Source organism: Meleagris gallopavo, chromosome 7 (genome assembly GCF_000146605.3).
Source record: "Meleagris gallopavo isolate NT-WF06-2002-E0010 breed Aviagen turkey brand Nicholas breeding stock chromosome 7, Turkey_5.1, whole genome shotgun sequence".
Taxonomy (NCBI): Eukaryota; Metazoa; Chordata; class Aves; order Galliformes; family Phasianidae; genus Meleagris; species Meleagris gallopavo.
Window position 1 is genome coordinate 2,378,592 of NC_015017.2, and position 25,499 is coordinate 2,404,090.

Sequence of the window (25,499 nt, forward strand, 5' to 3'; positions counted from 1 at the left end):
ATCAGTGAATGTTTGATTTGCTTAGCTTAGTAGCGAAGGGAACAACCAGGTCTAATAGTTGTAGGCAGTCTATAGCGATCACATCTGATGAGTTTTTTCCTTTAGACGGTGAATGAGGACTCTTGTGGTCTACCAAGACTTTTTGGAGCACGTTGTTCAGTTGATGTGCTGTGACACAACAGTATAGTTAGACTTGGTGTAGGAAATGGTCTGTGCCAGAAGCAGGGTCCTGACTGTGTAAGTTCAGTTACATCTAGAGCTTATTCCTCCTTGATGTTAAAGCAGGTCGTCATAGTTGTTCTGTCACACAAGCAGTGATTTGTGTGTGGCCTGGTAAGATTACTATCAGCAGCTGGTGTTTCTGCTGCTGTGTATCTGGAAAGAGAAGCTGTCAGGGAGTTCTTTTTCCCTTCCTGGACAACTTTTCTGACAGATCATGGCATATTACTGTAATCCAGAGGAGGGCCACGAAGATGATCAGGGGGCTGGAGCACCTCTCCTACAGATACAGGCTGAGAGAGCTGGGCTTGTTCAGCTTGGAGAAAAGAAGGCTCCAGGGAGACCTTATTGCTGCCTTCCAGTACTTAAAAGAAGCTTACAAGCAGGAGGGAGACCGACTTTATACACAGCCTGATAATGACTGGACAAAGAAGAATGGCTTTAAACTAAGAGAGGGAAAAATTAATTGATGTTAGAGGGAAACTTCTTACTGAGGGCATGGTAAGGCCATTGCGCAAGCTGCCCAGAAAAGTTGTGGGTGCCTCATCCCTAAAGCTGTTCACAGCCAGGCTGGGTGAGGTGCTGGACTGCCAATCTGATCTAGTACCTGATTTAGTGATTGGCAACCCTGCCCATGGCGGGAGGTTGGAACTAGATAATCTTTAAGGTCCCTTCCAACTTGAGTATAAGTATAAGCACCACAGCAGACTCTTTTCTAGTCTTGTTTGTTCCTGAATGTGCGGACATGGATGTAGAAGATGTGCAGAAAAAGTGCAGGTGGGAGTTGTAAGCAGACAAGACTTTCTGGAGTAGCTCCAGTGCGAAAGAGCCAAGATTAGCAAGATGAGAATCAAAAGGAATTTCATGGGGAGTTCCTTTTTTTTCTTTTTTTTTCCCCCCATTTGGATGCTGCTAAAGGAGAAAAAGTCGTGGTCCAATTGATGAACCTGAAAGAAAAACATGCTTCTATGCCCCAATGGGTAGGGAAGGAGTGAACCTGTTATTCCAAGTTCTGCCTGCTCATTCAACCTGCTAGCTTTTTCTTGAGTAGTTCTGTTCAGCTCAGTGAAGAACAGGCACCCAGATGTTATTCTGCCCAGGCAAGAAATCAGTTCTGAACTCAGTTGGATGATGCAGTATTTACTGACTTGCTCTTTTTCCTATGAGAAACTTTAGGGGCAGTCAGATCTCTTGTGCTGCAGAACAAGCAAGGACTAAGAGATCTGGATGTAAAAGAAAACCAAGCTCAGCTGAAGGAAATAAAGGGAGGTTTGCTCTTGAATATGTTCCTGAGTAAAAACAAATGAATGTTAGCTTTAGTAGGTAACAGCACAGTTCTGGGTCTTGTTGGTAACTTACAAGGTGTGGATTGTGTACAATCAGGGAACTTAGTTCTGTGTAGAGGTTTCTCTTCTCCTGTGTCAGTGTAGTGAGATGTCATTTGACATTTAGCCCAGGCATGTGTCCAGAGAAGGGCCACAAAAGTGATTTGAGAGATGGAACACCTTTCCTACAAGGACAGGCTGAGAGAGCTGTGGCTGTTCAGCATGGAGAAGAGAAGGTTTTGGGGAGACCTGAGAGTGGCCTGTCAGCATCTAGAGGGGGGGTTAAATTAGAGATTTCATTTCCAGACGTGCTATGAAATGCAAGTTTTCTTTTCTCCTCTGCTAGCAGAAGCTGGAAACACTCTGCAGTGGCAGCAAGAAGCCAGTAGGATATTTCAACTGAGCTAATGTCTGAGGGAGGAAGGGAAGTATCTTCTTCTGCTGACTTAGATACATGTTTGTTTTAAATCTTCTGGCCTCAGCAAAAGGCTGAAAAAGAACAGTGTGTTTCTGTAGTTTCCTAGGACTGTCTAGCCTCGGGGGCAAGAGGTCTCTCTTCAAAAATCATTTCCTCTTCAGTTTATCTCCTAGGAGTTTCATCCAGTTCTCACTGTAGTCAATTACAGGTCTTCTGCTGACTTAGTCCAAGTTGACTTGGATCAGCAATTGTAATTTTAACAATGTGGAGGAGGTTAATGGAATGGACTAATTCATGCTTCAAAACGAGCCATGTGTGCTCTGATGTGGCAAATAAAGTGAATTGTTCTTCCAGCTGCTCTGAGTGTGAGTCGTAATATTGACTTTGAAGCTGTAAATGTCACTGTTTCTTTTTCATTAGAAGTAATAGATAATCAATCTTGATGCTTGTTGTAGGCTACTGGAAAAGTAATGATTGCTCCTTTTTTTTTTTTTTTCCACAGAAGCATTTAGATCTTTACTGACTACCATTACTTTTTTTTTTTAATTTAAAGCAACTTAACTGCTTTATTTTAGCAACTTCTCTATAGGAATAACCCCTGTCAGGATGGGTTGGACAATCCCATATGAGACATTGCTCCACGGCTGATAAGCTAGGAAGGATATAGGAGTCTTATCAAGCTGACAATGTTTTCACCCTTTAGCAAAGTCTAACCCTAACTTATACCTGTCCAACATTCAGGACATAGTATTTAATGAGTTTTTTGTGAAGCCATAATTGCTTAGGGCATTTTGTTTGTGGCTTTTTTTGAGAGCAAGACTATTTATAAGAACACTAACACATAATACCATCTTAACAAAAAGTAATATAGAATTCAGTTCCCACCTTATTTGAAATTTACTTCTGTAGTTAGTACTCAAAATACCTGGCTATAGGAAGACTGCTGCAGCAAGCACAGTCATATTGGGAGTGCATTGCATTTAGCAATTAAAAAACAGTAGTTCAATAAGGAAGGTGTGCTTTTAAGCTCAGTGCTGGAAGGCACTGAGGTACTTGGTTGCAATGCTTGTACCATAGGGCTGGGTGTTCTTTCCTCCCCAAGTGACCTAAGGCTCTTCTGACTTTTAGAGTACTGCTGGGAAAGAAATGGCAATAGCAGCAGTCTCAGCCTGTCTAAAAGAGAAACATAATTACATGTGTAGTGAGATCTTTAGGAGGCGAGGCAGAGCATATGAGAATCCATGAAAGTTGGGGAAAGTGCATTAAAGTGACTAGTCTTGTTACCCAGCTTCTTCTAGCATCTTTGCAAATAGTGACTGTGAGTCATTCTAAAGCCTTGTCATTTTTCCTGTGGTTAAGAGTTCCCAGACTTTTTTGTAAGATGTGTCCCATTAGAAGCATGGATCTTCTCCAGCTTCTGTTACAGTGATCTAGGCTATTATAAACAAAAGTCAAGAAACCTTTTTACAAAATATACATATAAATTAGCACTGACAGAGACAAGGTAGATGTCAAGGATGATTCATGCATAGATCTAAAACAAGCACTTGCTTATGCTATCTGAAATAGATGTACTCCACTCTCTTCCTTTGGTTAGTTAGGATGTCAAGGTTCATTATTCCCCAGATTATTTCCCTGTTCTTTAGGGAGCAGGCATAAAAAATTTTCACCCTGCTAAGATTTATTATAAACCTTATCCAAAAAGTAGCTTTTTCTTAACAATGACTTAAAACAAAAAAAGTAAATTATGAAACGGGACCATATTATGATTTCTACTTGGAAGGTCTAATGTGGTGTTCTTGGGAATGGAACAGGAATTGGCCATACAATCTACATCCTGAGCTCCAATCAGACAGGAAGTACAGTATGTCTTCCAGAGCGTGCAAGACAAAAGGTGGAGTTGTGTTCCCACTGAAGCTGTGGAAAACCTCTCTACTGGCTTCAGAGAGAATAAGGAGCCACCTTGAGTCTAGCACAACTTCTAGGCAGCACATCTGGCCACATGGCAAGAGAACTGTGGTAAGGAACTGTGCAGGCTCTGTTTGGAATATGCTTCAGGCAGTCACTTGCATATGAAGCAGCAGAGGAAAAGGGGAAGGGAAAAGGACACAGTTAACCTTTGATTTCTTTTTCTTAGTTTTGTTAGAGAAGGAGTTGCTGTTCTTCCTTTTTGCCTCTGAACTTAAATCTTGCTTTTTCCCAGGCGTGGTACCAAAAATACTCTTTAACAGGGAATTAAACTTCAGAAACATGGGCATATCCAGCATCAGATCAATTTAATGACGTGCCACGACGACAACTTTCTTCCCTGTTGCATCATCACAGTGGCAAATAAGTTTTCTTCCAGTAAGGCTCCATGGGCAGCAGTCATGCAGTTGAAGGAGTGAATTAAAAGAAAAAGCTCTCAACTCCAAGGAAAGTCTTCCTTCTCAGGGTTATCAGAGGACTCTCTTGCATGTCACACGTGCAAGGCCTTAAACACAGGCAGGCCTTAAACAACTCTTAGCTTCTTTTCCATGGAGTATCAGTAGTAGAACTTGATGTGCTGCTCAGAGGTTCTTCAGCATGTGTCTTTGACAGCCAGTGTATTTTAGCTGTTTGTATTCTATATTATTGCTACATTTGGCAGAGGTGGCCTCAGCACTCACTATTGCACTGCTGTCCTGCATAGTGGAGTGGTCTACTCTGTAGTAAATTCAGTCTGTGGGAGGAATGTGTGAGGAAATCCAAGTCCTCATGACATTTCAACTCCTGTAATTGCAATGTAGTAGTTCTTGGTGAATTGTTTATTTAGGTAGACCCAGATAACTAAAAATTTAGACACATTAGTTGCAGACAAAGGCAGAGAGAAGCTGAGTATGAAATGTGATACTTAATATTCCCACCCAAAGTCTGTGATTGACAGGGAAAAGAGGTAGAAAGGTATGTAAATGCTTTTTTTTTTTTTTGTTAGCACTTATCTCTCTACATTTACTTAAATGTCATTTGGCACTGATTACTCTGGACCCTTAGCTACCTCAGATACACACTTCCATGAGATGGATGTAGCCAAAGGATCGTGGGATGGGAGCTCAGAATGGAAGAGACAGTATGCTCCCAGAAATCTCTTGGTAAGGTTATTAACTCAACAGGGGCTTACATTGTATTTGAGATCCAGACTAGAGCAGATTCTCATTACATCATGAGTGCCATTCCAGCATGCTGGTTGTACATTAAGTGAAAACCCTTGTAGTTCAGCAGCTCAGAGTTACTTTTTATGCTTGCAAAATGCAAAAGAGCATGAAAGGCAAACTTATGTTTAAAACTCTAAATTGTATTCACGTAGAGAGTTAGGGTTGGTTGCAAGCTGCATGCTCAGCCTGTTTGGTTACCTGTGGCATCCTTGTGTCTTGCAGCTCAGTAGCATGCTGGGGAATGAATCAGTAGGGAGAAGGGCTGTAACTGGTTGTGGTGCACAACTTTTCTTGGTATGAAACAGAATAGCTCTTTTTTTTTTTTTGGAGTCTATTCTGACTCATACCAGGAAGAGAGCTCCCTTTCTAGTTTCTCTTTACTGCCTCTTGGACTCCTGGTTTTTCATATAGTGGTGAGCTGCACTGTATAGACTGCAAATCGAGAGCTGTTTTTCTCTAACACCTCTCTGCATTCTTGCAGAAGGCCATTGACAAACCCCTTCTCCTTGAAGAGGTTAAGCAAATGGCTGTATTGGCTTCATTGCAGGATAGAGCTGGTAGGAAATTGAATGGTGTGTAGTGCCAAACCCATGATGTGTGTGCTCTTTCCATTGGGAACACTGAGTCATAAAAGGAAATAAAAGCTGTTACATTTCTGCATTATGAAAAAACGTGCTCTAGTCTAGCCTCTTTTATGAATTCATACAATCTCTGTTCAGTGAATATTTCCCCTACTGCAGGTTGTGAAACCTGGCTTTTCTTGGTAGAAATTCAATGTATTTCAGCTGGAAAGAATTGGGTGTCACCTTGGATGGACCTTCTCTTTCCTCACCCCCCCTTTCCCCCCCAATCAGGTCAAAATGCAAGGCTTGTGACTTTCTAAGTAGAATTCATGTTCTTTAGTTTAGTTGAGAAGAGCTTGGCTGTGTCTCTGGCTGTTGTCAGCTGGTTGTGTTGCTGGCCAGTTTTTCAAGGTGTTTCTAGCAAGTAGAGAAGGAAGCACTTCTAATAGCCATGATTCCCAATTCTAATTCTGATTTCAGCACAAGTAAGATACCAACAAAATTAGTATAAAATACTTCAAAGCAAGGAGTCTTGGAGAAGATTTGAGTGTTCTCACTCTCTGTGCCTAGCATAAATTGCAAGAGATGAGTACCAGATTTTGTTGCCGCATCAGTTACAAAGTGATTGTGCTCTGATGCAGTTTTCTTCAGGTTTAGGCAAAAAAAAAAAATACTAATTACAACAACTACAAACTCGCATACAGTACAGGTCTATATGCAGCTATGGTAACTGAGATTTCAGCAACTGCTTCCTTACATTGCCTCAAATGAGAACAAATGCAGTAAAACTTGGATAGTCTGAGCTCTCTGCTTCTGGTACAAGCAGCATTGAAAATGTGAAAGGGGAATGGATAATCCAGTGGGAACAAGTGAGAAAAGTTTTGCTTTGTTTTGCCTGATCCACTAAATTGATTCTAGCTAGCCTAAGTTGTTAGTGGGGGGGGAGGGAAGGGGGGGCGGCAGGGGAATTGCTTTAATTGGACTTGATTTATTTTAACTGGTGTTTTTTTCATGGGCTCTAGGAACGCATCCTTTCTTTTCAGTTCCATATTCTGAATAATATACCAAAGTTATCAGTGCATGTGAATTTCTGGAGGCAGGGTGGTTTCCTGGCCGCAGTGGGAACAGAGCTAAGAGCCAGCAATTCTGAGTTGGTCTTTTTGTTATTACCAGAGTGCGCTGTGGCCTTTAGCATAGCAGTGCTGTTCCCTAATTCTGCTACTCTCTGGGAACTGGAGGTAATTCTAATGCCTACAATTTGCCAGAATGTAGAGGATTGCTTTGAGATGTATGCAGCTTCTTGCAAAACGTAAAGCAATCCATCTGTTGAATATTATGGCTTTGTTAAATTTATTGAGCACGTTGGGACTGTTGGATGAAAGACCTTATATAAACTGTACTTAATTATTGTTATTACTACAAAAGGGCTGGTACAAAAGCAGTTTATCTGGGAATTCATGAAGCAGAGGTCTAGAGTGTACTGCCAACATCTGCTACCACTTAGAACTTCAGCTTGCTTACAGCATGAGCCATTCTAGCTTGGAGACGCACAGAGGAGTTGTTTGAGACCTGCTGAGTTGCAGCAGTCCCTCAGTCAGGCTGTGTGTATGCCAGGCAGATTCTCTAACCTCACCCTGTAGGTAATACTCTGCCCTGGTACCTCTGTCCTGGGGATCTCTTTATTTGTAGCACAAGCCTGCTTCAAACACTGCTGTTTTCCTCCTCAGAGCTGAACAGAAACCTGTACTGATGCTTTTTGTTGGTGACCTCAAGTGTCCTCACTAGAGCACAGTGCAAACTTTCCAAGGCAGGTAGCAAAGCTTTTCTATTGGCTTCAAGCCCTAGCAGCTTCTTCCAACTGATGGGTTTCAGCGTGTAGGAAAAATCCATTAGTGTGTGTTGTTTGGCTCTGCATGCACCATCTGCTTTGCTTCTGCTGCAGTGAGGACATAAGAAGAAACTTAACCCTTGGCTTGAAGAGAAATTGGTAACCTTGCAGCACCTGTACTGTGAGGTGTCAACCCAGTGCCTCCTGGAGGGATGAAACCTGCTCCTGAAGCTGATTGCCAATTACTATGTGGCAGTCTTGGGTCTGTTTCCTGGCTACTTAACTGGCACTATGATGAGTTTACTGACAAGTTTGCTTTCTTCTAGACCTTTCTGAGGGGTGGGAATAGGGCAGGACTAAGATTTTATTTTAGTGGTGCTACTTGTGCACGTGTTGGGAATAGATAAGCCGTCAGCCAGCTTGTAATTGTGAGCATAGCTGTTAGTCCTGAGTAGCAGACTATATAAATGACTGATGGGAAGGTTCTGCATGGTAGGCGAACTAATATTTTTTTCTTCCTAGAGCATCTAAAAAGTATAACTTAGCAAATTCAGAGGTATTTTCAGCTAAAAACAAAACTCCACAATGAAGAAAAGAGCCGCTACTCTTTTTGAACTGTTGAGATGATACTGGAGTATGGTAGCTTTCAGATCTTTGACAATTTTTTATGTATTTATATGAATAGGACCAGGATCTGTGGAAAGATAGAGGTCAGAATATCCAAGCAGCCCTTCTGAGATGTACAAGAAGACTGCGAAGGAGGGGTCTGCCATGTCATGTGGACTCCCTAATCACAGGAGGAGGAAGGGTTCCACCTCTATCCCTCTTTGGTTTCAGCCAGACTTGAATTTCCTAGAACACTTACAGCAGATGGATCTGAATAATCTTTTCCAGCAGCAGGCATAATGGCATTTTGACTCTATTTTGTTACATAAATACTTCACACTTTATAATTATTCAAACACTAAACTTGATTTAGGAAGCCCTTTTGGGACTTGGGGAAAATAGACGTGCTGATGCTAAAACTTCTGTGCTCTTTCCCCGATCTTTCTTCTGACCTTAGCAGCTCAACTACAAATGGAGGCAACAAGCAGATGCAAAAAATAGAAGCAACGAATGATCTGTTTGATCTTTCTTGTTCTTATGACAGGTATTGCTTGTTCTTTCCACACTGAATGCATGTAGAGGAATGTTTCTGAAGCATCTGCCCACTCATGAATCCATACCAGAAAAGGCTTGTGGTTGCTCAGTACACTTGCATCAGTACTATTTTGGCTAAGAGCAGTGCCAGTAAGAGTTGTGCCAGTCACAAGAGTGCCCTGAGTTCAGGATTTATCTGCAATTGCTCTTACACTTGCTTTGCCAGAATGCTAGGAAGGGAGATTACCTCAGCAGTTTGTTTCATGGCTCAGGTACTTGTGTGATCTCTTATGTAGTAAAAGCTGTGCAGTCACACTTCTTCATTCTGTACCAAGAGAGCCTTGCAGGGGTAAAGAATAACAAGGATTAACTGATTCTCAGATAACCTCATGGAGTCAGAAGCTGTGATTTCCATGGAGAGATCCATGAGTTCTGGTTTTGACTGTGAGTCTGACCTCTTCTGTGTGCTGGACCATAAGAGTGCATAGGAGGGGAAATGTTAATTTGGGCATGGAATACCAATCCTTTTGCCAGTGGCTTGGTAGAATGGAACTTAATATTTGCGCATCGATGCAAGCTTTTGTTTTGCAAAAATCTTGCTGCTTTCTAGGGAAAAATTCGTATTTGCTTCCAAAGGCAAGTGAAAGAAGATTGCACTCAGGACTTGCAGTCAGTCCTCAACATCAAATACAGACATTTCAAATTGCACTTAGTGCATATCATGTTTCCAATTCAGACTGCTTGGTTTCACTGCTTAGTGATCTGCTTTACCTGGCTACTGATGCTCAATGGGGTAATATCCTCAGATAATAAGGAACTCTTTTTTCTTCCCAGTATTCCTGAAGTTTCTCTTTAGGAACAGTTCAAGTTGGCTTCTGGTATTTCAACTTTGACATTCTTTGATACTTGTGTAGCCAAAGTCTTAAGTATTGTTAGTCTCTAGTGCTTCAGAAACCTTAAGTCAGAATTTTGAAAACTGAAACTTAAAACTATTTATTTCTGTATCTCCTGTTTCTAAATCTTACAGCGCTTGTTTGTTCACATTACCAAAGCCTTACTGAATATAGCTGCAAAGCTAATTTTTCTCACAAGATGACTGCAGGAGAAGGATTTGGAATAAAATTCTAGATACTGCAAAAGTTGATGTTGATTGTGTGTTGGGGGTATTATTTGTTTTCTGTACCAGTTCAAATATTTGATGATAATGGATGTTTCTTAGAGGCCGATGGAAAATTAGATATCCTCAAGGTGTATACACAAATCAAGATACTCAGGCTGAAGTTCAGGCTGATTGGATGGCCCTCTGAGAGCTTCCTAGTGCTTAAAATCTAGGCTGCATATAGAATAGACTTGGAGTCCTTACTGCATCCTGTAGCAGGGGAGGTGAGCTCAAAACACACAACATAAACCATTGTGCTTGGGAAAGACCATTGCAAGTCTCATGCTGATAGCGTGCACTGCTGTGGTAGCCCATGATGTGATAGAGAGACAAATCCTATACTGCTATAACACAATTTGCACTCTAGTTTTTTCATAGCTGAGATCTTGGATGCAGCAACTGCTGAATTTGTTCCTCAGGCCTGTTGAGAAGATCTATATTAAGTATTTTATTTGGAATAAGAGAAGGTCTGATTCTTCTGGATTTTGCCTTTTTGGATCAGTGACTAAGTGAATTCTTTGTCTTCTTTCACAGTAGTTTCAGGAAACGTTGTTTTGTTCCTGGTGATGCTCCATCAGGGTTGCTTTGAGAAGACTCTAACTGGCACTCAGCTCAGCCTTGGCAATTGCTCCAGAAACACTTCTGCCAAATGCTTCGCCGCTGAGTTACTGCTGTTGGGCTCCAACTGTTTGTTCTTCTCGAGGTGGGGAACTGCTGGGGAAGGGAAGCATTTTGGTGAATCATAACTCCCATGCTCTTGCATCCCACTATTTTCCAGCAAAAATGCTTTCACCCTCACTCAACACCAGATACTACCCTTACTCGCATAGTTTTTTCAATCTGTCCTGTAGGCTGTGGTGTGTAAAGGTGATCCGGTTCTGGGGCTTCTCTGGAAAGGAGATGGTTGACCCAAAGCAAGAAAAACATCTGTCTGTATTAGACATCCAGTTTACTTCAATTTCTGTCCTCTATTACTGATGCCAGGTGCTATCACCAATACAGAGGGGGTAACAGATGAGTTACCCTGTAACTTGGCTCGAGGAATACCTTACAGCTTAACAAGAAGAAGCATCAATTAAAGCAGGTGACTTGAGACGCGTTCTCAGTTCTGCTCGCTTTCAGTGGGACTGTGCTAATCCTTCATCAGGTATATATTTAGTACTAAGCCAGAAATATTTCCTTTGGGTCTTTATCTGTGGATTGGCAGATGTATGTTGTAGTATGGCCTATTTTAAGTGCCTTAAAATAAGTGCTAACACTCTGAAGTAGCTTGATTTTTTTTTTTTAATAGTCGTGTGTTGATGCCAAAACAGGGCCCATTTAATTGGTCATCTGTACACTTAAGGACTATAAAAATCACATTCAGTGAATCACATTGCATTGTTTGTGCTACTGCTCTGAGTGGTTAAAATCCTAATTTTTTTGCTGGTGGTGTACAGTGTTTCCTGGCTCTGGATAAAGCTGACCACCAGGAGTGAGGCTGTGCAGTGTGCAGTAAAGCAAGCAGATTTCTTCTGTGACCCCTTGTGGAGTGAGGGGGATGAAGGTTTTATACTACTGAGATATAAAACAGCATATAAAATCCAGGATGGAAGGCAGCACGTGTGGATGAGCACAGTCTGGAAACACCAAGCCTGAAGCTACAAAAATGGGTCTGAACTCTTCTGCTAGATCAGACATGGAGTGGATTCTGTATCAGAACATGGCACCAGTCTGAACCCTTATCTTGCATGGGATGAAAGCTTATCCTTAGAAAACAGGGAATGTCAAGTCAAATATTCTCTCCATAATTATTTGAGCTCTCTATATAGGGAAAAAAAAAAGCAGGTAATGATGTCTGTCCCAGCACAGTGTTTCAAGGACCATGATGAGCATGGAAGATTTTTGTGATCTTATGTTAGTGGAGCCAGGGAAGGAAGGAAGTGCTTTCCTGCTGGTGTGAAGTGGTGAGGAAAGAAAAGTTATTGTGCTATCAGTCATGAAGATGTGTCTCTAACTTTTCAACCATAGAAATGAGTGGTGTTCTTGCCACAGTCCTTGTTTTTTCTCATATCCATGAAAACAGGGTGATCTGCTTGCTTGCTAATCTTCCTAGATGTGGTAGAAGGGTTTTTCCCTGTGCTTGGAGTTGATATTTGGATACCCAGGTAAATGTATGAGTGTTAACTGTCCAAATCCCATTAGGTATGTCTTGTCCTCAAATGGGTTCCCAAGGCTGAATCTGCTTGCTGAAATGAGTGTTGTTCAAATATGAATTGTGGCTTTTTAGTGTGGCTGATGACGCTGAAGGTAGGAGAGGCTGGAGATGGCTCATGCTTTTGGGGGGGTAATGCCAGGCAGGAGTTTGTCACCAAGTGACTGATACTACTGCCTCCACCCTGCTCCCCTCCCTCAAGCTAAAGCTTTCCACGGAAATTAGCTGTGTTGGCTCTGGCTGAGGCTTCAGGTTATTTATGGAAAACTTTGTAACATTTCATGTATTTCTGTTCTTTTTCAGGTCTTTAATAAAACACAGCAGTGAGCCAAACCCTGTCAACTTACTCTGGTTAGCGTGGTCTTCCAGCAACTGATGGATAAAAAGTTGGCCTTGGCCCTCAAGATGGTGGTTGTTTTCTTAATGGGCATGCCTAGTACTCTCCAAGGTGTTCAGGTTACAGAAAAGGGGTGACTCAGCTAAATCAACACCTGAACTGCCTTACGAAATTGTCTGTCTCTTGATTAACCATGTGAAGAGCAAACTAGGAATGGAGTTCTATGTGTGTGGTCAGCTGAGCTGAATCTTGGCCATGGTCAGAGATGTCCTCTTCTCCCTTAGTTACTGAGCCATCAACAAGTTTGGTGCTAAGCATCAGGAGAGTTTCTTCTAGGATTTGGGATTAGAAAACAAAGTCTCAAGATACTTATTTCTTTAGGACTGAGATGCAGAGAACTCTAGCGTGTTGTTTTTCTCAGCTGTGGAATAACTTCATTTCACTCACAGCTTTATTCAGTGTCAGCTGGAGTCAGATCCCAAGAATTTGCACAAGTTCACACAGTATCTGTGGCAGAGCTCAAAACAAACTCCGTGTTTCATGAGGCACAGGCTTTGTGCTTGTGAGACAGTTATTGAGGTGTTTTTCTCCTCCTTGATTGAAGAGGCCAGGCTAGAGCGTCTGGTTGGAGAGAGTTTAATTTTCTGAAAGGATTGAGGTGAGGTTGACTCCTTCCAATGGGAAGGAGGATTGCCTCTGTGCTAAGGTCCATAAATTGCAAAGAGACGAAGCTGAACAGTATGTACAGATCAGAAACGTAACTTTGCTCAGGAATTAAAGACGCAGGAAGGACTGAGTCACAGCCTTGGCAGTGGCCTGGAACATACAGCAAGTACTTATGTTGGGTGTGGGATGTAACGCTACTACTCACTGCTATTGCAGCAAAAGCTTTGAGTCTGTCCACTGGTGATTGCTGGAAGCTTCCTGGGAGCAGGGAAGCTCAAGAAGGCCATAGGGGGGTGAAATGCTGTGGGGTTTGCCTAAACCAAATCAACAGCCACTGTCCTAAATCCCTACACCTGCTCTGTGGGCTGATGTGCCCCACTACTCACAGGCAAAGTCACACAGTGTAGGTACTTGGATTGAAAAGCAGGAGACATGCTGTTATTTATCTGGGAAACAGAGGTACAAACTGTTTTTTTCCCTTCACAGTGTCTGGGTGGGGAAGAGGTTTCTTTTTTAAATAGGAATGAGCAAAGATGAGCTGTAATTCTTTTTCCATGTGGAATCTGAGGGGTTACAAATCACACCTCATATTTAAAAAAATAAAGTATGTTATTGGATCTGTTGAGGACATGACAATTTTTTTTGTTGTTGTTTAGTTTCAACAGCTGAACTTGGAAAAAAAAAATCTGTAAAAGAAAGAAACATTGTTTTAAATAAAGCCACTTCAGGCTTGCAAAAGCTTGGAACTTTTCCCTTGAAAAATGTTATGATGAAAAATGAAGAAATTGGGAACTTCAAGCTCATCTGGAATAACCCTTTCCTATGAGTACTTTCATGAGATCTCTGCTCCCCTTTCTTGAAGTGTTCTAAATAACTCTTAAGCCTTCAAAAAAGGTCTCCTGCCTTCAAAGCAAATGTTATTTGAGCAATATTTTCAGTGAAGGGAGATGTATTGAGATGTTTCTGTTATGGAGCACCTGAAGCTGGAGTCAGCTGCATGTTACTGTATGCAAGACTGAATGCTGAAGACTGAGTGCTTAGTTTTAATTCCCTTTCCTAATTTCTGTCTGTAGACATTGCATTTTTGCCATGCTTTGAACATTCTTGGATCATAGCTTAATCGAACTTTACTATCCCTGGCCTTCAGGTTCTCGAGTTACTTAGAATCATTGTGGGGAAATATTGCTGGTTGGAGCAAGCCAGAGCATCCGAAGTTAGGTTCTGCTGTGTCTTGCCCTGGGGAGCAGTCTTTGTCTGTTAAATGATTGAGGAGAAGTTCTGGCTGCTTGCCCTTGATCTCTAGAGCAGCATGATGTGATATTCACCCTGTGAAATCCTGGCTTGCTGAAGTGGTGAAAACATCCCTGTTGACATTCAGGGTTTCACCTGCAGCCCCCCCACTGACTGAGCATGACATTTTTGTACCAGCCTGTGCTCGGTTTGTTAAAAGCAAAGCCACAAGGCAGACATCTGGCACTGTGCCTCCTAGGTAACATCATGGACTGTGATTCTTGAAAGCTGCTCTGTGCACAGGAAAGAATTTGATGTTGTACAAACAAGACAGTCACATACTGTTATGGTTAACTTACGTGCTCTGCTTCCCAGTGAGTATGCTATTCAGCTGAGATGCATCCCTCTTGGTTTGCATGCCAGCAGTATTCAGCTGACATCATGTTTGTACAAAGGTAGCATCAAATAGGAGCTACATTAACCAGTTCATTCTTTTTCTTCTAATATTTCACCTTGTCATCTTCAACCCACTGTTTTGTATAGAATATTTTGATCCCTGCTGGGATTTTATTATTTTATTTTATTTGTGTATTAGTTGAAGACAGAGAACAAGTCTGAGAGATGCTGGGCCTATGGCTGTGAGGCTAAACCAGGCTGCCATTATCTGTAACTTTCCATCGGGCTGCCATTGCACAAGAGGTAGAAGCAGGATCCAGTTTGGAGCTTCTCATGCTATGAGACCTCTGTGGTCATGCAGTTGAGATGACTAAAGATGCCTGATGAATTGATCTCATTGAAGAAAGGCTGTCCCAGCTGCTGGGGAGGAAGCAGCTCCCTGTGCAGCAGGGGATGCTCTCAGTACTCTGGCAATACACTGTCTGGGTACCAGCAGTTGGATATAGATTGAAACTTTGCAGGCCGCTTCTTGCACGCAGTTAGGTTAAAGTGCTAACTTGCCAAGTTAGCACTTAATCAAGCTCAGTAATGGGAAAGCAAAACCAGTGTGAACCAATGATAGGAGGAAGAAGCAGCTTTTTTACGTTGGGTTAGATGAGAATGGCTCTGCTGGATCAGATCACAGTCTTGCCTGACCTGTTATGGTTCAGGGTTAGAGGTTTAATGTGAGCTTAAGAATAGAGCGCAGTGGAGAGCTATCTGCTGATACTGCTGATCTCTGCTCTCTGGTGACAGCAACAGAACCCAAGGGAATGGTGTGGAGTTGTGTTGGGAAGGTTCAGATTGGACATCAGGGAAAAGGTCGTTCACCTGAGGGTGGTTGGGCACTGTGACAGCCTCCTCAGGGCAGTGGTCATGGCACTGGAATACAAGAAGCATCTGGACAATGCTCTCGGGCATTCAATCTGATTTTTGGGAGGTGTTGGTAGAGCCAGGAGTTGGACTCCGTGATCCTTATGGGTCCCTCCCAACTTGGGGGTTCTGAAGTGGGCAGGGTTTTGGACTGACAGTGAGTTTAAAAAGAAATATTAAGAAAAGAATGCCACTAAACCTCTCTGGTTTGGCTGATGGAGACATTCCTTTTCTGTCTTCCTTGTAAATCAGAGTGAAAACTTATTTGCCAGGCCTCCTACTCAAATGTTCCCAGTGAATGCTAGCTTAGGGAGTTGAGGATCTTGATATTATTCCTCTGAATTCTCCTAGGTGCCCAAGCCAAGAGAGCAGAAGGTACTTCGAGAGCAATCACTGTCTCTCAAGTGTGATAAGATACAAGGTATGAATACCAGGAAAACTGAGTAATATTTCTTCAATGGGAAATCGATTCTATTAAATATTCAATTTATCTAACTCTAAATTACTGAAACAGTTACCTCCAGATATACATTCGTAGTCTTAGCGCTGAATATTCTTGGGTGGGAGAGAGGATAAAGATGCAAATCTGAATAGATGGAAAGGTCTTAGGGTCAGTGTTTGTATCTATTCCTCAAAGGTGACGTACAGGGTTGTTCTAAGAAGATCAAGGGAAGTACTTCACAGTATGAATGACTTAATCTTACGTGATTTTTTTTTCCAGTGTTTTGGTGAACTGCCATGCTCACTCTTGCTTTAAAAATGGATGTACTCCTTCTTGTTCATCAGTGTGAATGCTAGAGCCTTAACCACAAGCCTTGTTTTAATTAGGTCTGCTCCAAACAGCAGATAAACACACTTGCTGTATGGAATCATGGACTGCCAAGGATGCCATCAAATGATTGAAAATGAACATTTACAAACCAATAAAACTTGTTATTAGGGGATTATTAATGAGGCCTGCAAACAAAATACAGTTATACTCCCCTCCCTCCCAGTGGTTGAGGTTGTTTTTTTTTTTTTAAACTTCTCTTTTTTTTCCTGTTAGACTTCACAGGAAGATAAATATCATATCGTTCCTCCAAAGGAAGTGCCTGAAGAAGCAGTCAGCATCAGATGGGTCAGTTCTTTCAGACCTACTGGTTTTGCAATAGCTCCTGTCATGTGTCTGTCCACCCCTGCCATTTTGCACAGATGTGGTGAATTTCAGCCTGCTCTAATTAGCCCCAGGCCTGGTGAGAAGCTGTGGAGAAGGAATTCAGGAGTACAGGAATGGAGACAGATAATTCATGCTGTTATTTGGTTTTGGCTAGCTAAGAAAACCTTTCACAGAGCTGGAAAATATGACTTGCCACTTACAAGTCTCATTCAACAAGTGGAGGTGAATAGCTAGGAGATAGAAACTAGTCTGCCTTGCTGGCTTTTGGGCCCTGTAAACAGCTTGCCTTTCCTGCTGTCTTTGTCTGCCTTGCTGAATATTAAGGCTTTGGTGTGCTGAGAACTGAACCAACAATGTGAGAGCAGTGACCCTCACAGCTTTACTGTGTTTTGCTGCTGGGAAGTCACAGCTCCTTGCAGAGCATCACTGCTGTTTGTCCTTCCCCAGCAGCTTTAGCCATTTATCCAAAGCAATTGGTGTTATTTCCCAGTGAATCAGTAAGTTGGTGAAGCCTGGCCTGTGTGTTCTAGAGCACTCTTTGTACCTTTGGCTGGATATGGCAGTGCCTGAAGAGCAAGGCATTCTGTTTTGTTTGCCATAGAAAGAGCTGAGAGCACAGTGCCCTCTTAGCTTGCTGAAGATCTTGTTCTTGAGAACACCAGGTTCTACTTCAGAGAGCAACAGAAGTATAAAGGTAAAAAATGTCAGTAAAAAGGAGGAGGATAGAGGAGCTCTTAGAGAGGAGCTGCTTTTTCCCTAAGCCCTTCCAACAGTGAAGTAGCAATGTGAAAAAGAGAGCCCACATTTCATAAGGGTCCACCTGTGTCCTTGCTAGCTCATAGTCTGAGTTACAAGGTCACCCTAGACCCCTTGTTTGTGGTATTTATCATCTATTTTGAAACAGCAGGACCAAGAGTTCAAATCCTCTTTGCTTGCTGGTGCAGTGAAAGGACAGGTCGTGCTGTGCAATGCTGACTATGCAAGAGGTGATGCGCTATCCCAAGCTGGTGAGCTGCAGGCAGGTTGGAGCTGCTTGGCAGCTGCCTGGGGCTGGAAGAGACACTCAAAGGAGAAAGGCATAGAGGAGTCAGTGTGGAGAAGAGGAAAGGCAAGGCCGAAGTACCTGGGGTGGAGGAGGCACAGTGTTCTCCATTGGGATCTAGCTCACTTTTTCAGCAACAGCCCTGCAGCTCTCAGTATTGTTTCTGATCTGATACTGACTATGAGCTCAGACAGCTGGTAGAAAATGGATGATGCAGAAACAGAATAATTGGGGTTGGAAGAAGTAAAAGGCTTGGCTTCTTCCACAGCAAATGTTTCCGGGAATTGCTGTGGAAAAAAAAACTCATCTGGAGTTTGAGTGCAGCTGGGAGCAGAGACCCTGCCAGTTCTTTCCTCCTCACTGTCACTGTAGAGGAAAGCAAGGGAATGCATTTAATGGGATTTTCACACGATGCAATTACATCTTTGGTAAAGCATGGAAGGCAGATGCATTACTGATGTCTTACATCCTATGCAGATTGCCCCTCAGGACAGCATTCTGATTCCTCTCTGCAATACAGCTGCAGTTTTCTCTAAATGAACCTAAAGGGAAACCAAGAACCAGCTGCTCTAATGAATGGGGCACCAATATGTTGTGGCACAGGTAGAGCTTAGATAAGGACCTGCGTAGGAGCAATGGGAAATTCACCCTAAATATGGGGAAACACGGCAATAAATAAGATTTGCTGACTTAGTGCCCCTGCTGTCTGGTGTGATGCATAGTACTTGAAGCTCTTCTCAGCCAGCATGTATGTGCTGTATCATCAGAGCCATTCATCTTCTGCAAATACCTGCAAAACTTCCTCCTTCGTGTTGTTGAGCTGGCATTTATAGAGTAATATACTCAGAAGAGTAAGCAGATTGCAGTGCTTCTCGTATTGTACCCTAAGAATTCTTGCATCTGGTGTCATGTGCATCCACATGGCTGCTTAAGAAGAGGCTGTATTTAAGGATCTGGATGCAGCTGCAGCAGAAGAGGCCCCAGACCCCCACAGCCTGGCTTTGTCCTTTGCTGGATCCAATAAGGCAACCTCAGAGCACAGGATTTACTTTTATTGCTGAGGGTCTCCACCAAAGGCCCTGCTGAAGAAGGCAGCATCTTCTCTGCAAAGATGGAGGCAGGACTTTTGCAGAGGAGATGTAGTCCCTTCAGGTTGATATTCTCTGTGCCCAAGAGACTGGGAGAACTCAACCTTGCACTTTCAGTGTATGTGTGTTTAAAATGTATGCTGGGGCTTTTGACCAGTGCAGGGAGCAGGGGATGTCTGTCTGACATGGTGGAAGATGGAGGCAGAGGGATCATAGTTTGGAGATGGCTTCCTGCTTGCTTATTCTTAAGATGCTTATTCTTAAGATGGCTTAACTGGAGGGATTGCTGCCTTCTGAACTGAGCAGAAGGAGAGATGAGAGTGCGGCCTGTGTCCTCTGAGTGATGAGAAGGAGCAATACTTCAACAAATGGCCTTCAGCCTTTCTTGATTGTGTAAGATGAGCAGGGCAGCTGTGCTGTAGTTTCCAATATCAACCCATTCAACACATACTTTGAAAGCTTTCTTATGTTGAGTGCTCGTGGTCTGCCTATAAAACCGTGTCACCTCGGGCAACATTATAGTGAGTGAAGCAGCTTGGATGGAATTGGTCTGTATAACAAGAAGAGTGGTCTAGAAGGAAGTAACTGCACCATTAAGGATGAAGATAAATAGATCACTGGGGATTCACAGTTTTATATTGCAGTCATATGTGTTAAAAGAGAAAAATACCAATGGAGAATGCACCATTTGATCAGTCTTTTTCCCAAACATAGTTCTTTAAGAAGTATTATTTGAAAACCTCTAGAGTCAGCAAATGAAAACAAAAAACAAACCCAAATTGATATCTTTTTATTTGCATCTAATTATCTGAGTGCTTTGAGTAAAAGTAAATCTGTATCTGTTTTGGTCAGAATAAACATCTCCCACTGGAGTAAGCACAAATGGAACATTCTGACCCATCCTAACAGCAGTGTCCCACTCAACTGTACATGGTAGTTTGTAAGAATGATCTTTAAGATCTCAGACTATGAGAAACATCTGCTTTCCTGTACATCATGAAACACTGCAGCATTTGGAAATGGAGAATGTGTACCATGCTAATCTCAGCCACCATAGAACATGGGCTCCACAGTTTAAATTGTGGGATTTAAATTACGGTGTGGATATATTATTCAGTCCCGTGTAATGCAATTTGGTGATGCCACAGTGATCTCTTTTCCTTAGTTGGAACTGCACCACGTTTGTTGTGTGTGGCCAAACATCAAATGCATCTGAATAAGCAGAATAATCGTTTCCAGACTAAACAGATTTCAAATTTGTTTAAGATGTTGAGTGAGGTTAATGGCTGGGAGATGTCTCTTCTGTTGTTAAGGTACTGTGATGTGTCCCTGTCCCTGCCAATGCAGATCTCTGTTTAGGTCTAAAAGTTCCAAATCGCCTGGGCTGTACTGAAGTATTCCTTTGAGTGCAGTAACTGTTGGTTGAGGGCATTCTGTCATATTCTGAGCATCTACAAGCATTAATAGTTATGTCTCTGCAGTGGCCTACTGGAGAAAAAGGTTATAACCAGTATCATTCTCTTTCAGATGGGAAAGCTGGATCATGATTAGACAATCCTGATCTTTTTGACTTGGAATGACGTGGGGGAAGCTGATGGTGGAACCAGAGCAAAGCAGAGATTTGGCAATAGTTGAGTTCATTACAAGGTCCTTGATTCTTTAGTGAAACCATTTGGTCAAGGAGAAAGTCATCTTATCCTGACAACGCATTCCTCCATTGTTCTTTATTTCTGTGCCTTTTGCATTTAATTCTCCAAATTGCCAACTCGGGAGCGTCTGCAATTACAGTTTTGGAGCTGGTGTGGGACTTTGCTCATTGTGTCTCATAGTGGTATGTCTAGACCGAAGGTACTGGGGATACTTATGCTTGTAGGGTCTCATGCAGATGTTCTGCACTGACAGAGCTATACATTCTGGCCCAGAGATATGATGCTTGGCAAAAGCTCTGCTCACATTATGGAACGGGTACAGAAGTATGGCCTGCCCGCCTACATACGTGCTTTTTTGCTAATTTGACTGTTTTCTTGCTGGCTATGTTTCTGGTGGTTCTGGAAAGAGTTTATAATGCATCTGCGGTTCTTAAAGATTGCCTGGCTTCCTGTTTCTCTAGAGCTAGGGGTGTTATTAAATATAGCCTCCCACCAAATTCCAGTGACTAATCGCACACAGGCCTTAGTCCCAAACCAGCCGTGACTCAGATACCAAGGAGCCTCTGTGAGTAATGCTGCAGGAAGGGCCAACACGCTTCTTTCCTAGCCTTTCACAGGCAGTGGGAATGCTGAATAAGAGCAGACCAAATAGCAAGGATGATCCTTCAGCCAAAAAAAAAAAAAAAAAAAAGGTACCTGCAGACTCTAGATGTTGTCTAGTGCTAATGCTGAGCTTTCAGATGGCCCCAGCTGAAACACAATGAGTGTGCTGAGCACGGATGCCATGAGGACTTGGGGCAGATCAACTTTTCCCAGGGCTGTCAGCTGGTTGACAGGGCAGCAGCAGAAGTTTCCACTATGAAAACGTCCTTGAGTTTAACCAGGCGTTTATTAACCAGGCATGTAAGCCCATAGCTCCTGGCAGAGGTGAGGCCAGGGTGATGCTGTTTGCTTAAGGGTGGTTAGAACATCCACCTGGTGCAGTGCTTTGGATGAGAGTTAAGGGTGAATCCCTGATCATGCTCTTTCCTACCTAGAAGTAGTCTTCATCTTAGACTGCAGTTCTTTACAACTGAGCTTTGCCTTCCCCTTCTAAAACCGCTTACCTCAAATGGCACTGTAGTTGGCCCTTTCAACCTGAGCCTGTAGCATTTCTGCTTGCTGCAAATACTTTTGTATGCTCCAATGTTTATTTTCCCTGATTGTCTATACATAGTAAAAGACACATAGATGAGAAGAACCTATTTCAAAATCATTTGAATGGAAGAATGAGATTTTTAGGGTCTGTGGTAATGAGCACAAGGAGTAAAAACAATTAGCTTTCCAAAGCAACTGCAGCCGTTATGTTTCTTCCAATTATTTATGGCTTTTTTTTTTTTAGTCCTTGTTGTCAGTAACTTCAGCTAGAAAATGCTTTCTTCTGAGAAATGTCTTCTGGCTTTTCAGTACTCAAAGTTTTAGAATAGAAAATAATAATAACAATAAGCCTTTATTTTATATTTCAGGATTTTCTTTAAGTAGATACTGTCTTGAAAGCCTTTATTTAATGCCATGTTCAGAGCTGAAGCTGGATGTGTAATTTCATGCTATGCTTATGAAGTCAGAAAAGCATCTGGATGCAGCGTGAAAGCCTTAACCAAAAACTTTCTATCATCCAGGCTTAATTTAAGTGTTAAGACTAAATCACTTTATGGGTTGGCAGTTGTGAATGTTAACTGTGTAGTTCTCAGTGCCTTGCTGGTGCTCTAACAGTTGAATTGCAGCCATCGTGGATATCATACAAATAAACTAGGGAGCAATCTCTGTGCAATGAGAATAGGTTTGTATGTTCAGTGTGGATTCCCATCTTTTTACTACTCTTCATCTTATTGTAGTCTTCAACTTTGGAAAAACTACAGTCCGTAGAGAATTCAAGGAAAACTTCCCCCTCTCCTTTCACAGACATCAGAATGGTTGGGCAGATGCAGAATAGCACATCTGTGCAGTCCCAAATGACTCATTTGCCACTGACTCTTCATTGTTTTAAATTACTTCTAAATAGTAAAAGGCAAAAATCAATTGATAGTAATAAAACCTGAGACACCACCTGTTGTGCATTGTCCCAGGATGAAGAGCTTTACCCTGGCTCTGCTGCTATCTCTATTGCTGCTAAACCACCAGTTTATGGAATAATGTATGATGTGGTGTATTAATTGACTTGCCTTTATCATTTACCATTCCTAAGTTTTTCTCTTCAGTAAGATTGTCTTTTATAAAATTTTATTATGGTTTTTAAGCACTGTTTTTAATGTCTAATGTCTGGGTCTGATTATACCTGCTCTCTTAGAATCTTGCCCAGCATGATGTCTCCAGTAGCAGCTATGAGAGGATGCCATGAGCCAAAGCTCAGGTTGGTATATTTGATGCTTTCCCCTTATCTCCGGATAACCAGCAATTTTCAGTTCAGGAACCGTTAGGATTAGATGTGATATCTGTATCACGAAGTATCAAATAGCTATGCTGACAACTACAGCTTGATCATTGCACTGCTTGAGGTGAGAATCAGTTTTTATCAGTGATAATTGTGCCTTCTGTGTTGCTTAAGTAGGAGAGCACTATTTTGGGAGAAACTGTTCCATGAAGCAGCAGCACTGTTGGCCATTTATCTCCAGGTACACACATACTTTTTTACTACTGTGTGTCTGCCTGAGAATTTGTATTAGGTATTACATACACTTAGGAGAGTGTATATTTCTGGGCTAAATTGGAGGGGGAAAAAAAAAAAGGTTGATTTAGGTTTCTGATTAATGTGATGATTTAATTCTATTTTCCCAGACAGCAGGGCCACAGCTGCTTAGTCCATGGTGGGAATTTACCCTCCTGTAGGTATTTCCAAGGAAGCCCTTGAAGTGAATTACTTGAAATGATGCAATGCAAAAAGAATGTGATAGCTACAACATTTATTTCTTCCTGCTTGCAAGGCCAAAAGAAACTGGAAAAGAAAGAGAGAATGCAAGCAAATGTACTGGAGTGTAACCCTAGTTGGATAGTAACTTTATTCTTTATGTTGGGAAGCTTTCTGCTATCTGTGTGCTTCAGGATTGCCAGCAATATCTCATGTTCCCTGCATGTGCAAGCCATCTACTGCATTTGCTCTGGTGAATGAGATCCTCAGTAATCAGTACAGACAGACAGTAATGAAATGGGGGCAGTTTACACCAGCTCATCTTTGTATCTGCAGTTAGTCTCTGCTTCTGTTTCTTCTCTGAATCAGTGCTGGAATTGCTAGTCAGTGTAGGAGCTAATTAGCAGCACGAAACAGTTGCTTGGAGCAGTTATTTTCCCACTTTGCTGCTAGCATTGGAGAAGGTTGTGTTTTCTGCATTATCCAAGTAGCTCACAGTTTTGGAGTGTTTCAGCTTCTTGCAAATCAGATAAACAATGGTGTAACTATCTTCAGTTGTGCTCTGCAGGGAGAAGAGATCTTCAAACAGAAGAAATACATTCCTAACAAGATGGGAAGCAACCTGGGATGCCTTCCAAGGATCACTGCCTGAAACTGAAGCCAGCTGATGACTGGAGGAGAGTTCCCAATATCCCCAAATCCCCCTCATTAACCTTGGCTTGAGGGGGGAATTGTTGGACCGTAACAAGCAACAAGGACCCGAGCTTAGAGTCTTCTGCTAACCAGTACCTGTGAAGCTGCTGTGGGAGAATGGCTCGTATCTGAGCTGAAAACAGGTCAGGAACTGGCAGAGCAGGGCCCAGCAGCAGTCCTGTGGATGGCCTGGAGGAAGCAACTGAAAGCAAACCTTGGTTTTGTACTGTTTCCAAGGATTGGCTAGGTCACCTTATCTGTTGATTTATGTGTCTCTTGAATAGTCTGCTCATCTGTTTACATGAGGGGACTAACTGCATTGGGATTAGAGCTGGAAAGTGCTTTTGGAAAAATAGGGGATAAGCTGGATGAGGATAGTGCTGTCCCCCTGGCCTGGCAGATTTGTGCTATTGTGTGGGTTTTTTTTCCATTAAGAGGAGAAATTGATTGTATTATTTGGAGAGAGGTATTCCTTGGAAAAAAAAATCGTGATTTACTTACAAAACATGCACACAATGTCCTGTTGCTATGATCTCGAGTGAAACAAACAGTTTCCTTGGTCAGAAATCTCCAGCTCTTCAGCATGCTGTGCCCCTAAAGCTCCTTCTGTCTTTCTCCTTATACAGACATGCCTCCCACTTCTTCCGTTAGGTACTCAGAAGACAAGTTGCCTTGCTTTCATCTAGGTCTGCAATTATCTGTGGAGCTCAGAATCGGTTGTTATCCCCTTCTAGAGCAACTGTGTTTATATCAGGGGAGGACAGTGTTTTAGACCTGGAGTAAAACATTCCTACTGTCTTTTATTTTTGATTCTTCAGCCTACGTACAGCGCTTTTCGCTAGATGGTAGATTCTTCACCCTTTGTTGGTTTTAGAATAATATCAAAAGATAGTCGTGATGAAGGATAAATGGATTAATAATAGTGTTTGGTAGGATAACGTGATGGTTCCTGCTGGCCTTAGTTTCTGAGTTTATAGCTGGAGGACAGGCAGTGCCAAGACTGTGGAGGCAAGTAGTGAAGCGTGGAAGACAAGAACATGGCACCAAATTGTGGGAGAGGCTATCCTACAGCAGGATTGGGGTCATCTTTCCAGGTAGAACCACGTGTGCTGTCCACCGTGCCTCGGAGCACCATCATTACACAACTGATGTTCAGTGAAATGATTGTGTGAGCTGGACCATGCTCATTTCTAAGGTCTGATAACGGTGAGAAATTCTATGCCGGCCACATCTCTCCTGGGGCTGTTTGTGTAATCCCTTCTTTGCTGGACCAGCTGATCTCCAGCAACATGGGGCTTCCTAGGGTGGCTGCTGTTTGCTCTAGGATTTTTCAGCATATTTAGGCAGCAATGAGTCTGCTGCTTGCCTGGAAAGCTCAAATCTATTCTGTGCATACAAAGTGTTTGAATGGCATGCAGGCAGCCCCC

The 25,499-nt window shown here is 42.4% G+C and overlaps 1 long non-coding RNA gene across 1 annotated transcript; it reads left to right on the plus strand.

Moving 5' to 3' along the window:
• The first annotated feature begins 549 nt into the window (after window positions 1–549).
• LOC116216791 lies at window positions 550–25,085 on the plus strand. Its single transcript, XR_004160249.1, has 2 exons — window positions 550–15,981; window positions 16,606–25,085. It is a non-coding gene; the product is annotated as an uncharacterized LOC116216791 (long non-coding RNA).
• Window positions 25,086–25,499: the final 414 nt, after the last annotated feature.